Below are 10255 nucleotides of genomic sequence, written 5' to 3'. Positions count from 1 at the left end.
GTGAAGCTAAAGCAGATTTTTCATCCTATATCAATGTGGCATCTATGCGTTTCGTGCCTGCACAGGGTACCTTTTGAAATTCTTGTTTAAATTGAGATCTTCTACAAATGAAACCCTCGTTTATAATGTGCGTATCTTTTTTAGCTTTGTACAGATATGTTGTATAAACATTGTTCTTATTTGAAATCACTTCTGTGTGTTGGTTTTAAATAATTGAATAAAGTATTTTATTTTTTCTCTTGAAGGGAAATGAATTGAAATGACTTGGTGTAGACTGTACGTAGAATGCTCATATGCTTATTCCAAAAACCCCAGCGGTGCTTCTGTACAGGGCAGGTAGAACCAGAGGGTAAATTATCTACACCCTGTATCAGGACCCTTGTGTGATTGTTCCTTTGTATTCTCTTTGAGAGCCTGAAGCTGTTGTGATCATTGGTCTCAGGCTATTTCCACATGGACGCCGTGTAATGTCCAACATCTCTTCCGCATCACCTCCCTCGCTGTCTGCGCTGCGCACGGTCATGTCTCCCACTACCGCCAACTTCACTCCCCGCATGAGTAGTCATTGCGTCGACAGTATGAAGGTCGACCAATAAAGATTGACAAGGCTACGGTCGACGCATCAAAAAGAGCTCAGAAGTTCGACACAAGCATTATATAGTTAATGGGATGGTCGGCATGGACATCTTATCAGTCTACTGTGTCCCTTTTGCATGGTTCACCGTGCTTGCTGCTCTCGGCACACTATTCTATTCTCCCTCGAAGCCCTAGTGCAGTGGTTCCCAACCTTTTTTCTCTCCCGTACCCCTTGATTAGGCTTATCATTGATAAGTACCCCCTCCTCTCATTTTGAAATATGGACAGTACTTAGCGGTATGCGGATCCTTATATTAAGGATGAGCGGAGGAGTAGTATACAGCAAGGAATCGTGCCCTTCTGTGTCTAGACACTGGTTGTATATTATCTCCAGGATTCCCGCTAACACCGGTAGGATTAATGCCGCTGCTTCCTCCACCTTTGTCAGTGCTGGGCAGATGACTGCTGATGTCTGAGAGCAGCATGGGAAGCTCCCAGTGGATTGCTGGTCAGGCATATGACACAACATGGTTTGTCTCCATGGCAATGGGTCTTCTTCAGCCATCAAAAGACCTTTTCATCGTCCGCCATTACCAATATTATTTTCAAGTACCCCCAACTGGTCTGCAGAGTACCCCAGGTTGGGAACCACTGCCCTAGTGGATGGTGCGGTATGAAAAACCGCCTGTTTTTGAGTAGAAGAACATGAAAACCTTTGACTGTTGACTTTCCCTTTGTTTGTGTCGACCTTAGGCCTTTTGAGCTATTTCATGTGTCCACTTCAGAGTCAGAAGCAGCTTTATTGGCCAGGGGGGCGGAGGACACCTGTGAGGTTGGGGATGGACTGAGTAGGGAAGCAGATGGCTTAACAGCGCGTGCTGCAGCACTACCCTTCTGGGGTAGTGCCGCTGCAGCACGTGCTGGGAAGTCATTTGTTTTCCTACTGCGTTCATAAGCACACATTCTCCCACTTCAGGGTAAGGTGCCTCTCTCTTCTCTGGCAGCTGCTCTCTGGTCCAGTGCACTGACTTGAGTGCGCATATTGACACACACACAGCAAACGTTTTAGAAGAAGTTGCTACACTGTGCACCAGCTCTGCTCTGTCCTGCATGCTGAGGACCCTGGAGAGGGTCATGTTGGTAGGTATGTGTATGTGACCGTTAAAAATGTATTATTGTGTTGGCCATATCAACCACTAACTTGTCCTACCCCCCTATACTGGGGCAATATACCACCCTTGTTTCTCATTGATCTACGAGTGTCCTGCCCAATCCGCATTAGGTCAGTGGTGATTATAACTGCACTCTGTATATCTACTACATTGGAGAACGCACCATAGCAGACCACCTTGCCTGATTATACTAATCCAAGTAAACGAGTGTCCTGTTTAGTCCTCATTAGTTCAGCGGTAACTGCACGCTGCATACTTACTGTATTGAAGCACGCACTTTAGCAGAACTCCCTGCCCATTTATACCAATTCAAATAAACCAACCTGGTTTGCGCATATCTGGCATCACTCATTGGGACTTTTCCCCTCCCATTGTGGCATCACAAAGGGCGACTATTAATTTGCTATTAGGATAGCTGCACAGTGCGCTTTCTTTTACAAGGCTCGCACAACAGCAGTTCTGTTTGACTGTGTGAAATACACAAAGCCACCTGACATTGTCTAGATCTTCTATTTAATAACGGATACTCCCTCCCCCATTGCGGTATCATATTGGGAGACTATCAAACTGTCACTCTTTATCATACGTGACCAGTGGTGTAACTATAGAGGGTGCAGTTGCTATGGGGCCCAGCAGGTTGGGGGACCCCAAGGCAATCCCCTGCACCCTCTAGAGCATGGGTCTTCAAAATGCGGGCCTCCATATGTTGTGAAACTACAAATTCCAGCATGCCTTGCCACAGTTTTAACTCCCTTATAGCAAAACTGTGGCAAGGCATGCTGGGATTTGTAGTTTCACAACATCTGGAGGGCCGCAGTTTGAAGACCCATGCTCCGTATAGTGAGAACAGTATTTTACTTACTGGTTGAGAGTACAGAGGTGAAGCAGCTTTATGTGCAGACTCCGGAACTACAGTAGCTGCGGCACCGGCTGTGCGCGGCCGACGGATGCACATTGAAGAGTTTGAACAGGCCGCCAGCCGCGCACATCCGGCACCACAGGGATATATATAGGGGGAGAGGGTGGCACAACAATGGCTATGCACTGGAGGACATGGGGAACAATTAGGTCTATGTGGGAGAGGGTGGCCCAACCTGGCCTGAGGTTAAAGATAAAAAATAGAAAACAAGCTTTGAAGGGTGCAGTGGGATTTCCTTGGGGCCACCACAAGTCATTGAGACCCATAACAATTGCATCCCCTGCACTCTCTGTAGATAGAGGGTCCAGCCTGCCTCTCCGGCTATGCCCCCTCCCATTTGTCCATCTATCTCTCCGACCATTCCCCCTCTTCCTTCGGGGGGGGGGGGGGGGGGGGGGCGGGGGGCAACAAAGTTCTAGTTACGCCCCTGTATGTGACAATAACTAGTATAGACATACAACAAGTCGGCTCAATGGCTCCCAATTCATCACAGTCTTACAGTAAAGTGACTTTTATCGGACACTATGGGGTGTAGTCAATGCTGTCTGCTCGCGGTCACAGCTTGAAGGATCAGTATTCAACTGACCCCCTGCACATTCCCCCCATGCTAGGTTTTTGGAGCGAGGGGGAATAGGCGTGTGCGGCTGCTAGAACAGCGAGGATCCCGGCAAAATGCCCTGCATTAGCAGTGAGCCTCGCTGCTCAGGGGAATCCGTGAGGATTTCAATGCCGCGTTGAATAGGAAGAGCGGCCGGCGCAGAATTAAACAGCGAAGATCGCTTGTTTTCAGCAATCTCGCCGTTTAACCCCCTCGCGGACTGCATTGAATACACACCTTTAAGTCACATATACCCCTTTTACACCAGAGGTTGGACCCGGGATATTGCCGCTCCAGTCCGGGGTGGGGGCGGTGTAAATGAGCTGAAAAAAAAAAAATAACGCGGGTACTGTTCCCCGGGAATCTGACCTGGCAAATGTTCAGGGTCGGACACGGGGTTTATCCGGGGCTCGGGGTGGTGTAAATGGTCATTATCTGGGTTATTTGGAGGGGAGAAGGCTGCGAAGAGCTGATTGGTGCTTCTGCGGCTCTGGCAGATGATGTCATCTGCCGGAGACCCGCACATGGAGCATCGCAGCAGAAGCAGCGTTACCACGCTGTTTACAGCCTGTACCCTACACTACAGCAACAGTCTGTGCTGGAGGCACTCTCCCGGTATCCGGACTATTTGTCTACAACAAGAAGATAGAAAGCCATTAGGTCGACACCATTAGTTCGACAATTTAATAGGTCGACATGCCATTAGGTCGACAGTCAAAAGGTCAACATGGTTTTTTCACTGTTTTTGAGCTGACATGTGCCGACAGGCAGTATTTCATGCCCTACCATCCACTACGGCGTGGAGTTAGATTATAATAGTGTGCCGAGCGCAGCGAGGCACCATGCCCAAAGCATTGCGAGCGGCTGCGGTTCACTTCAAACTGTGTCCATGTTGACTGTGTCGACATTTGGGTAAAAAAAACAGTGGAAAAAAAAAAAACATTTCGACCTTTTGACTGTTGACCTAGACACTGTCGACCTAATGGCAGTGTCGACCTAATGGCATGTTGACCTAATGGTATGTCGACCTAAAAGCATGTCGACCTATTGAGTTGTCAAACTAATGGTGTTGACCTAATGGCTGTCTATCTTCTTGTTGTAGACAAATGGTCCGGCATCCCTCTCCCCAGTGTGTTTGCAGCCTCATCTGCAGCAACACACGCTGGCTGTCACACAGTGTGTCCCACAGCATCAGCCTGACAATTTGTCAGACCCCCAAACCTGACCTGCACCATCATGTCCATGTCCACTACATCCAACTGGCCTGATAAGGAGGTAAGTGAGCTCCTGCAAATCAGGGCAGATGAGGAGATTCGGCGTCAGATGACCGGCACCAATCTGGACGCGGTGGTGTATCGCAATATTGCGGAGATACTGAAATCCAGAGGAATCCATCGCAGGCAACAGTAGGTTGTAAATAAATTGAAATCTCTACGGAAGCAGTTCACCAAAGTGACCGACCAGAAGCGCAAGAAAAGCGGTGCAGCTAGGCCAGATTGGGTGCACTATTTATTTTATTTATTACCAGTTTCTTACATAGCGCACACACATATTCCGCAGCGCTTTACAGAGAATATTTGAACATTCACATCAGTCCCTGCCCCAGTGGAGCTTACAATCTATGTTCCCTACCACATGCACACACAGACATTCTAGGGTTAATTTTGTTTGGAGCCAATTAACCTACCAGTATATTTTTGGATTGTGGGAGGAAACCCACGCAAGTACGGGAGAATATACAAACTCTGCACAGTTAAGGCCACGGTGGGAATTGTACCCATGACCTCAGCGCTGTGAGGCAGTATTGCTAACCACTACACCATCCGTACTGCCCACTATGACCTGTGCTACAGTGCATTTGGGAACACTGCACTCTGCAACCCAGTAGCCCTGTCCTCCATTGCCACCGCATTGCAGCCAGACGGACAATAGTCATGACGGACCAACTACCCAGGCTTCCCAGCTGTCCCTGTTCTCACTGGCTTCTGAAGCCACGCAGATGTTAGCACACATGAGCCCGGCTTCACCGCTGCTGTTTGGTGAAGATGGTGCAGCAGAGAATATGATGGATTCTGACAGCGTCCAAGCAGCCATAGATGATGTCGTGGAAGCAAACAGTCAGACGGCACTCCCCAATCAAAGCACTCCATTACGCTCTAATTGTAAGTAGACAGTTTTTATACTTACACCCATTTCACATAGTAAAATCAAATACAGCCTGTGGGTGGGATGGGATAGGATGAGGCCCAGTATCTGCTGCAGAATGTTGCTAGCATGCAGGTGGAAGGCCACTAGTACATTTAGGCAAACTATACTGCTATTTTTATATAACACTTGTCATGGAAGTGTCTAATGTGATTGTTTTTTTTAAATTGCAATGTACAGCGTTCCTGCCAAAAAGAAAAAGCTTAACCGGTCTGAACTAGCGGCTAAAGCGATGACATCGGTGATAGTGGAACTTCTACGCCAATTGGATACTGATGTCCAACCAAAGGAGGATGCTCGCATGGACAAATATTTGGAAGCTGAGAGGCAGAATCAGAAAAAAAGAAAAAAGCAGCGCTGTGTGAAGATGATACCATGTATAAACAAGCGGGACTGTTTACACTTAAAAGAAACAATTTATTAAAATGTATACTAACATTTAATATATCGCAATATTGCTAAATTCTCATACAATCTGATTGTAATGCACTTCGGCATGGGGGGGGGGCAGCCTGGGGGGGAGTGGATCCTGGTTGTAAGTGTGGCAAAGTCTTTTGGGCTGAATAAAGTGTTCCTCACCGCTGGAGGATGAATTGGAGCAGTCTAACGCCTAGACCAGGCATTCCCAACCACGGTCCTCAAGTTACACCAACAGTGCAGGTTTTAGTGATATCCAGGCTTGAGCACAGGTGACTTACAAGGCACCTTGAAAAAGCTGTATTGCATCAGCGAAACGCGTTGGTGAGAGGGGTCACAGCACCACACTAAATCCTGGACACTTATCCCAAATCCTTGGCAACCCATTCACTGCTGATACCAAGTGATATCCACCGCGTCCTAGTGAGGAGAGCACGGATGTCCCGGCATCAACCATCACTCCAGCGGCATTCAATCCATCCAATTCAGCTGCTTACTTCTGGAGAAAGACACCAGGACCCCTCCTATGTGGAGAACGCAGCGGTAACAACATCCTGAGCGCAAACTGAGAGGACCCACACAGAGACTGCTCTAATTCATCCTTCAGTGGTGAGAAACACTTTATTCATTCCGAAAGACTTGCCACACTTAAGGCCCCCATACACTAGCCGATTTTGGTCAGATTTCAGCCAGATCAGTCGGATCTGGCCGAAATCGGACCAAAATCGGCTAGTTTTGATGTCCCCTCAGATCTGATGCGCGGTCCCGTGCGCATCGGATCTGCGTCGGGTGGTCGGACCTGCTGCACGTCCGACCACCCGACTTGGGACCTAGTGGGCGGCGCGGCGGTAGAGGGAGCTGGGGACGCTGCGGGGACACAGGCGGCATAGAGCCAGGCAGGGGGAGCCCGCGGGAGCTGTCAGTACTGAAAAAAAAAAAAAAGCCCATACAATGAATGGGCGGCCTGTGATTGGCTGAGCGCTCTCTCAGCCAGTCAGCAATTGGCTGAGAGAGCGCTCAGCCAATCACAGGCTGCCCATTCATTGTATAGGCTTTTTTTCCTAGCACTGACAGCTCCTGGCTCTATGCCGCCTGTGTCCCCCGCAGCGTCCCCAGCCCCCCCTGCTCCCACCAGCAGCCCTGCCCTGTAGCCCCCCCCCCCCCCTGCTCCCCGGGTTTTTTACATGTGATAAATCGAGACGATTTATCACATGTAAAAATGGCACATCAAGTGCCAATCTAATCAAGCTCCCCCGGGGAAGCTCAGGGGGAAGTCGGGGGCGACTTGTCCTAAGGACAAGTCGCCCTAGTGTATGGGGGCCCTTACAACCAGGATCCACTCCTCCCAGTGCTCCCCCCCAAGTGCATTACAATCAGATTGTATGAGAATTTAGCAATATTGCGATATATTAAATGTTAGTATACATTTTTTAATAAATTGTGTTTTTTTTAAGTGTAAACAGTCCCGCTTGTTTATACATGGTATCATCTTCACACAGCGCTGCTTTTTTCTTTTTCTGCATATTGTGTACATCCGAGGAGGGTGACTATACACCTCACCCAAGCAGCAGCTCATTGGCTAAGCAGTCCATAAGGCGCCTGAATACCCCCATTGGTAAATTGAGAGGCAGAATCGGCAGGCATTTATGTCTCAAATTGATGCCGAGAGACAAATGTCCTTTTTAGAACGCATATTTTCCGGTGCTTTCACACAGCCTGAACCACTTCCCCACCACCCCCCTAACTACCCACCAAACCCATCTGATCATTACAATAGAGGGGTCAGCTTCATCCTGGTACGTCTACTAACACCCAACCAAACCCGGTTGGGATCATTTGGTCCACACCATTAGGTCGACATGTGTCTAGGTCAACATGGGTTTAGGTCGAAAGGTCATTAGTTCGACAATGTCTAGGTCTAGAGTCAAAAGATCGACATGGGGTTTTTCATCGGGCCCAGAATGAATTCTGCCGACTGGGTAAGACCATGGACATAAATAACGTAGCCATCTTCCCACTAAAAATACCTAGAATACAGAACCAGGTCTATAAATATGTACATATAACACAGTCACCCCAGGGAAAAAGCTGATAGATCGACACCATATGGCCCAAACAGTTGACACATGAAAAGGTTGACATGTGTAGCTCAACAACAGCTGGAGGGCCAAAGGTTCCCATCCCTGCTTTATACCATAACCAAAACATATCTTCCCACTAGCAAAGCAGTGCCTAGACTAAATATTAATACTAGAATAATGCCCCTTTCCCACTGCAGCTAAAAAACGGTAAATTGCCGATTTTCAGCGCAATTTACCGTTTTAAGGCTGCAGTGGGAAAGTGCCAGAGTTGAAATACCGTTTAAAGTTAAATGGTATTTCAACCCGTTTTTAAAGCAGAGTCCTACCCTGTTTCCCTGATAATAAGACCTACCCCAATAATAAGCCCTACCCTTATTTCTGGACAACGGTCCAAAATAAGCCCTACCCCGAAAATAAGCCCTAGCTTAATCCCCATTTTGCCCAGTCCCTGTATTAAACTCCCAGCTCCGCTAAACCCCCCCACCCACCCGCATGAAATGGATGCTGCTGCTACGGTAGCAGCCCTGGTACCGCTGAAGCCTCTGCTGGCATCAGCGGTCCCAGGGATGCATTGTGCATGTGACGTCACTGCGCACCTCAAGGACTGAGTGGCGTCTGTTCACAGACGGGAGCGGAGTGACAGAGCGGCGGCGGAGGAAAGGCTGAGTGGCTGAAAAATGCAGAAGGAAAGGAAAGCGGCAGTTGTTCTTAAAGTATAAGGTGATTGAGGGGCATGATGTAGCTAAAAGAAGGACTGAGGAGCTAAAATAAGCCCTACCCCAAAAATAAGCCCTTTGGTGTTTTTGGACTGAAAAAAATAAATAAGACAGTGTCTTATTATCAGGGAAACACGGTACACGTTAAAATAACGTTTTAGAGGCAGTGGGAAAGCCTTTTAAACGTTATTTAGCCTCCAGGCAGCCCCAGTGCCTGATGAGACCTAGTAGTTCTCACTTTGTGCATGTGTAATGAGTGCACGTGCATAATAAAGAGCCGCTCATTACATATGTGCATATGTAATGAGCGGCTCATTAGTATGCATGTGCACTCATTACATATGCGCAAAGTGAGAACTACTAGTTCTCATCAGGCACTGTGACTGCCTTGACCCTGCATGGACCCCCGCTGCCTCCCCACTGCCCTGCATCCCCGTGCAGGTAAGTACAAGGGGAGGCACTCTTTACTCTTGGAGGGGGGGGGGGGTTGTTAGGCACTCTACATTTTACACGGTTCACTGCAATGGGAATGGTACTTAAATGGTATTTAAAACGGCAATCTGCTGCAGTGGGAATGCTAATACCGTTTTAAATACCATTTAAGATTACCAGTACTTTAAACTGGTCTGCAGTGGGAAAGCAGCATAACAGTACTAATTAATACTAGTTTCTTTATTTAGTGTGTAAATCAGTACATATAGGTTACATAACATTATAACTTGTTTTAATTATATATTATGCACTTGCATAAAGGTCAATATATGCTGCCCACACACTAGTGTGATTTGGTTACTTTTAACCAGATCCCGATGTATCGGATCGAAAAATCGGGTGAAATGTGACAACCTGGCAAGCAATACAGTACCTCGGCAAGTCCCTGGCGGCTGGGATCGCATAGGATTAGGGAGGCCAATCCCGGGGCATTTTTTCAATCCCGGGATTCGGGATTGAAAAATGCTCAATCCCGGGATTCCCGGGATTGGCCTCCATGGTTAAAAAAAAAAGAAAAAAAAACACGTCCCGACACAGCAGATTAATCCCCACTATCCCTCCTGCCCTGCACTGCGCTGTCACTTACATGATGGTGGTGACAGGCAGTAGCAGGACCATCTTCAGTGGGCATGCGGCTGGGAGCTACTCAGCTTGGCTGGGAGCTGCTCAGTGGGCGACGCGGGCGGCTAGGAGGTCCTCAGCGGGCTGGTGGGCGGGCGGCACAGAGCTCCTCAGCGGGCGGCTAGTTGCTGCTCAGCAGGCGGGCGGGCGGCTGGGAGCCTCAGCGGGCGGGCGGGCGGCCAGGCGAACAATTCAGAACAGTGTGCTACTGTGCTGCAGCGGCATGACGGCGGCCGGGCTGTGCAGCGTGGTGTGATGTCAGGGGTCACGCTGCATAGCCCGGCCACCGTCATGCCGCTACAGCACACACAGACACTGTTCCAAACAGCCGTCTGCTGTTTTTTTTACAATCAGGTACGAATCCCGCAATCCCGGGATTGGAAGGGTCAATCCCGGGATTCAAATCCCGCCATTTTTAGGCCAAAATCCCGGGATCCCGCCGATCCCGGAATTGGCCT

This window comes from Crinia signifera, chromosome 12 (genome assembly GCF_055691185.1).
Source record: "Crinia signifera chromosome 12, ASM5569118v1, whole genome shotgun sequence".
Classification (NCBI taxonomy): Eukaryota; Metazoa; Chordata; class Amphibia; order Anura; family Myobatrachidae; genus Crinia; species Crinia signifera.
This window is presented reverse-complemented; position numbering follows the sequence as displayed.